Source organism: Molothrus aeneus, chromosome 5 (assembly GCF_037042795.1).
Source record: "Molothrus aeneus isolate 106 chromosome 5, BPBGC_Maene_1.0, whole genome shotgun sequence".
Lineage (NCBI taxonomy): Eukaryota > Metazoa > Chordata > Aves > Passeriformes > Icteridae > Molothrus > Molothrus aeneus.
The window spans coordinates 29243159-29249597 of record NC_089650.1 but is presented as its reverse complement, the minus strand read 5'-3'; positions in this window follow the sequence as shown (position 1 = coordinate 29249597).

Sequence of the window (6439 nt, the reverse complement as noted above, 5' to 3'; positions counted from 1 at the left end):
ATGATATTTTGGAAGAGGAGAAAGAAAAAGTATTTCACTGGAGAAAGAAAAACAACACTTAGAAGGAAAGGAAGAAAGGAAGGAAAATGGAGGAAGAATACACTCTAAGAGAGAAAAGGCTTATGCTAATGTAGCTATCATGAAAAAATAATGGTTTAAGGTCATAATAGTTTGTATACATGCTGTGGTTTAGAAATGGCATTCCCTAATTTAGTTCTCCCACTAAAAGGAAAACCACAAGTTCCTGCTGTCCCCAGCCCCTTCAGTGAGAGACAAAAAAGGCAAGAGATCCCAAGCTGAGATACAAACAATTTACTGAAAACGGCAATGAGGTAAAAAACCAAACAGTAACAGCAACAATATTGACAATAAAAGCGCAAAAGAAGGTGATTTACTTCCAAACAATACTCACCAACAGACCTACCCAGTGCCACCTGATCCTTGAGAGAAAGAACAAAATGGCAGCAGACACTCCCTGTGCCACCCTTTTCTTCCTGATGGTAATCCTCTCCTGCCACCCTTCTTGGAAGCGAGAATCCCTTACTCCTGTCACTGGTACCAAACCAGACATATTCACATGGCTTCAGGCTCCACGCCGTCAGCTACTGGGAAAACCTGTACAAGTCTGATTATTTTAATGTGAACAAAAAGAAACAGCAATCTTTAAACTCTGACTTGCAACTATACTAACAACTTGTTATTCTCTACTCAGTAAAAGTGCTGTGTCATGTTGAATCCTATGGTCATCATTTACAGGTAAACTGAACACCCTTGACCACAGAAATTAACTGGAGTATGGAAATCAACAGATTCATTAGACAAAGTGTGAAAAATTAAACAGATACTATGAGATTCTATGTTTCTGAAAAAATGTCTTATCTAAACCAAAACATATTTTAATATAATTTTGAAATATGTGTATTTTAAAACTTTCTGGTTTATTAAAGTATTTTTTATCCTAAAGCCTGGTTCAGTTTTGAAACAAATCCCCAAGTAATAATTACAGTCATTTCAGGTTTTTATAACAGATTGAAGTACAGACCTTAGTAAACTTACTTAAAAATGTGTAGGAAATGGAGTGTGAGATTATAGTTGGTTATTTAGGGGGCTTTTTGCACGGGTAGAACATGTCTGTAAAACAACAGAAAGCCCCAAATCTAGTGCTGCAGCATGTTGTTAAAAATGTCGGTTTGCTTGCCTTGTTTACATTTGGTAAGTTTTTCTGTCTGCTAAATGAGAAACGGATGAAATAATTTTCAGTGTTTACTATGGCAAGAAAGAGCAGAAATTAGACCTGTTGGATTTTCTACTGCGTGCCTATCAATCCAGTGGCGCCATTCCTAAGGAGCTGGCTTTAGCCAAGGAAAGGTTTTGTAATGTTTGTGTCTGCAGTTTGTATCCTGAGGTTTACCACATACTGCAGTGTCATCCTTTACAGACTGAACTGTGCTGAAGTGACAAGAACACATTCATGACTATGCACATTCAGAAGTGGTATGTAACTTAGAGAGGGTAACTTATTATCTGGGGCTTTTTGCTGTTCTTCTGCTGTCTAAGAGTAAGCAAAGGTTTTTTCCTATAGCTTTTTAAATTTGAATGTCTGCATAACTCATTGAATTTCTGTTTTCATCAGGACATGATTAACTCTCAAAATAAAAGTACTTCAAAAGGAGAGAAAATCCTGTGGTCAGTCATCATTACAAGAAAATCTAAATCAAAGTACTGAAGTGCTTACAGAACAATCCAATCAGGAATGCTAAAACTTGGCATTTCGGAACACGTCAGTAAGATATTCAGACAAACCTAAAGGAATTGAGAATAGAAAAATGCAGGAGATATTTGGCATGACCCCTTTCATGTACAAAGCACAGTTTGTCTTGCAAACACCTGTGCTGACAGGCAATATGAATTACACATACTTTTGTTTACTTATGTTTAGCTACCTTTCTTAGAACTACCCCTTACATTTCTGAGGAAAATAGTGACCATGAAGGCATGTAGCCATCCCGAGGGTTTCCTCAAAATGTGATGGAATTTTTTTTAGTTTTATATAGTCTGCTATAACATTTACAATATATTAAATACATTACATATATATATATAATTTACTTTTTATTTGAAGGTTACCACCAATACAATTCCAGCCAAAGATTAGCATCTTCGTAGTTTTCTTTAGCCCTTGCCTTTATTTTCCAAATCCCCATTTTATTTTTAGTTATTTATGTATTTAGAAGTATATTTTTATTCTTGGGAGAAGAAGAGTAACAAAAGGACAAAGTTTCATGCATAAAAATCTTAAACTTTCATGCATTCTCTACTGCCTAAATTGCAAAATGCACTATGTTCAGATGAAAAGGCAAATTTTTTATGTCTCTTTGGTTATATATCAAATACTGCATGATAGTACAAATGCCACCTTCAATTTTTTTTCTTTAAAGACCTAGTAGACCACAGTGCACATTCTAGACCTTCTACAGGGAATTGAAATCTTAATTTTACAACAGTTGATATTAGAACTGCCTGAATCAAACACAAATGCTATATCACAGAAAAAGAGAAATACATATAAATCACTGAGAGGGAGGTAGAGGGTAAGCCAGTTATTCCAGGAAAAGGAATCCACAGAGCAGAGTAAGAAAGAATTTACAAATTTAAAACAACCCAAGAATCAAAAGCTAACTCTTCAGGAGGCTGGAAAAATGCAAGGAGCTGCCTGATATTGTATGAAGGTTTAAGTATGCTCAGTATGGCTGTAAAGCTTTCAGAATACTTGGCAGATTCGGGAAAAAAAAAAAAAGAACCCAACAAAAAACCCCAACAAATGCAATAGTTTTTTTTCAGTCCAGCTAAGGAAGTATTGCTTGAGGTCAGTGGATATGTAATTGTTTTGGAATTTTTCTAGAGGGTAATTTTGAATTTTCTCTTACATAGCAGTTATAGGTATTTAGTACATCTTAACTTAAAGTTGTACCTTTGTTTCTTCTTATTAATATTGATTAACAAAACTTTTGATTAATAAAACCTTTGTTTCCCAGTCCCTCAGAGCTAAATCTATGTTTTTACATGCCAGATCCATAAACAAGTCGATGATCTCTTATGACATCATGAATGTATTTTCAAAATGAAATAAAAAGCAATTAATGCAGAAGATCAGCTTTTCTGTTTATATACTGCGTTTACTATTTGATCTGTTGTTTAAATGCTTCCTTTCCAGTTTGTTCACATCAGTCTTTACTCACCTTCATGTTAGGCCCAATTACTGACTTATCTGTCCACTTTTTAAAATTTCTAATTCTTTCTCTGGTTGGTGCTTCCTCAACTCTGTTAATTAGTAGCCTTCCCATGACTGCCTCACATACTGCTGCTCTCTTAAAACACAGGCAATTAACTTTCACAAAAGCTGCAAACTCTCCACTTTCTCTGTGATTCATACTTCTTTACTGCTCTTGTGTCACCTCCATTGACACTATGGGATGTTTGGGAAATATTATAATCCACTGTAACTGCATGTAATTTACAGAGTGGGAAGAAGAACAAAGGCACGTTTTTGGCCGAATTATGAAAAATCCCTGATACAAAATTATATTTTAAAAAGATTAAAAGAGAAAAAAATAGGAAGTTGTCCTTAGATGCTCTCATATTGGGTAAAACATCACATAACTAAGCTATAATTAATAAATAAGCAGCTTTTATTTGCAAGTTTCACAATACCGTAAGGCAATCTGTTAAATCCAATTTCAAGTAGTAGAGTCCTGACTCTTTCAAATGCTACACAAAAATAAATATTATTCTAATAAGTTTCTTTCATTACGATTGTCTGTAAAAATATTATATATTTTCTTTGGCTACTCATAAAATTATACAAGACTGTCTGCAACTACTGTCACTAGAGTGATTAGTTCAAATGTAAGCAACTACAGTGACTATCTTCTGTGATAAAACTGTTCATTAACAGAAGATGCTAGACAAATCTCAACTTTCCTCAGTATTCCATACAGAATACTGCAAAATATATTAAATAGCAACTTCTAAAGAAAAATGTTTTATCCTGCAATATAGTTTGGGATGTATTGCACTTCACAATGAATAAAAACCAAAGGTTTTGATAAATCTTTAATGTGCTAAGAAGTAAAGGTCATCTAAAGAAATATAGTTAACTTTTAACCTTTTAGTAAGAATTTGTGCTTTTTTTGGTAAGAATGCAGTGTTCACTACCAGTGAAAAAAAAATATTTTGATAAAATATTTAGCAAAAATAGCCAATGACTAGAAAAAGCAACATCTTCTTTTAATATTTAGTGTTAAAAGGCTCTTTACAGATACAGAGGTAGAACTTTTAATAACATTTAACACTTCAAAACCTTTCAGCATCTAGAAAAGAAATGTAAACTGTAATACTAGACATTAACTGGAGGATTCCCTCTATGGAGTTTCATGCTAAAACTGCTCTGTGACTGAAAAATAGCTTAGAAAATACCTTCAAAGCCTAAATAGCATGAACAGTATGTAAGAAACTATGCACTCCCTTTCTCTTCACACCTCCATCTCTGCCTGAATGAACATTTTCCTGATGGCATCAACACAGTTCCTCTGTTCCTCATTTACCCCAGAGTCATTGCTCAGTGTCCCCTTCTCACCACTAACACTTCATCCCCCCCCCGACCTACCAGCACTCAGTATTTCAAGGACACAGCAGTTTTTAGAGATTATTCTTGAGAAAAGTGCTCCTTTAATGAGATTTTCTTTTAACTCAGAAAAGACATTAACGGAGAAGGTCACAGGTGCTGTATATGAATGCTTGGATGTCAGATCTTTGTGGCCCACAGTCAATCACATTCAGCAGTGAGACAGGAGTGTAACTTTTTAAGTGCTTTTGCATGTGACATTCTGGGCAGTCATTCTTTAATATTTCATAACTTGATATCCAACCCCACTTTTTCCTAACTTTAATAATTTCTTAACATTTAAATTTCAAACTTTTATACAAAACAGAAAGTGTCACTTTTTAACTGTCCAAGGCATTAATACAGTCTGAACTTATCACAATTATCCAAACACTTCTCATATAATGTCTTCTGATTAATTTTTTTCCCTGGATCCATCATGGTCTGCTGACAAAGGATTCTGCAACTCAGTGGGCTCTGGGCTCTTTTTCAAGACCTAATGTGGTCTTCTACAGAACTAGAAGAAAACCACATATAATTCCATTCCTGGCTGGTCCAAAACTTGAGCAACCTGAAATAAATTACCCTTGCCTTGAGCAAGAGGTAGGACCAGATAACTCCCAGAGGTCCCTACCAACCTGTATGAATTTATACAGTCTATACAGGTTGTTAGACACATATGCTATTTGTCTATATGTTCTCTATGTTATGTCTATAAATAATGCATGTTTCAAGCACAGAAGAGACATAGTTAAGCCACTGATGGGCAAAATTGCTACATAAAAATACAATTCCTTTTTAGATTAAATTTGTCTGAGAAACCCACAGCAAGGGGTGCATCAGCAGCCAGAAATGAAAGACATAAGAAAAAGAAACTTTATTCCAGTCATCCAGCAGCTGGTTTAAACCGCTGCTAATTTCATGGTTAACAATGAAGAGATGTACTTTAAAAATAGTTTTACGACAAAACATTTTGTAACCACAGGGTTTGGAGAAATGAACAAAATTGAATTAGTGAGTTTTGGGATATATTTTGTTAGCCCAGCTAGGGATAAATCCTGCCCCTTCTCACAGTTAGAATTCATCAGGTTGTGCTGAAGGCTAGCAACATAGAAGAAAGACTGAATAGGACAGTATGTATCTAAGATGGATGCACTGTTAGATTGCATCTCGCTCAATGCAAATATTCTGTTAAATACATCACCAAGAAGGTGTTGTAAAAGTCAGGGGTAAGGTTTAATGATTGTCTTTTATACAGAGGATTTTATATTTTGGGTGGGCAGGGATTTGTCTCAAAAGAGAGGCAGAGCTAGCAGTAGGCTTTTACCCTCTTACACTTGGCTGTGTACATGTTTTGTTAAAACACTAATGTTTTGAGTTGTTTTCATGCACACCCATTTAAATTGGAGCTCAGCTCCATTTTTTTAAAATATTATCTTTATGTTTTCTTCTGAATTTTCAGGGATGCAAACTCCTCAGACAACACTAGCTCTATAAATTGCTCCTGCTCTGTACCTGATACAGGGTTAAAACAGTGAAGAAAAATTTGAATTTTTGACAACTGCCTGCTGATCTTGGCTAAAACTGCTGGAAAATTCCAAAGGGTCACCACCGGCAGAGAATACATCTTGCCAGGACAAGATTTCAAATCCTGTGATAATTGGATCTAATGATTCCATATGCAATGAGATAGATTACAATCAGATGTAGGGTTTCCCTTCTCACAAGAATCCAAAATGCAGGGCTTTACAGATGAACCTACTTCACAGCATTGCT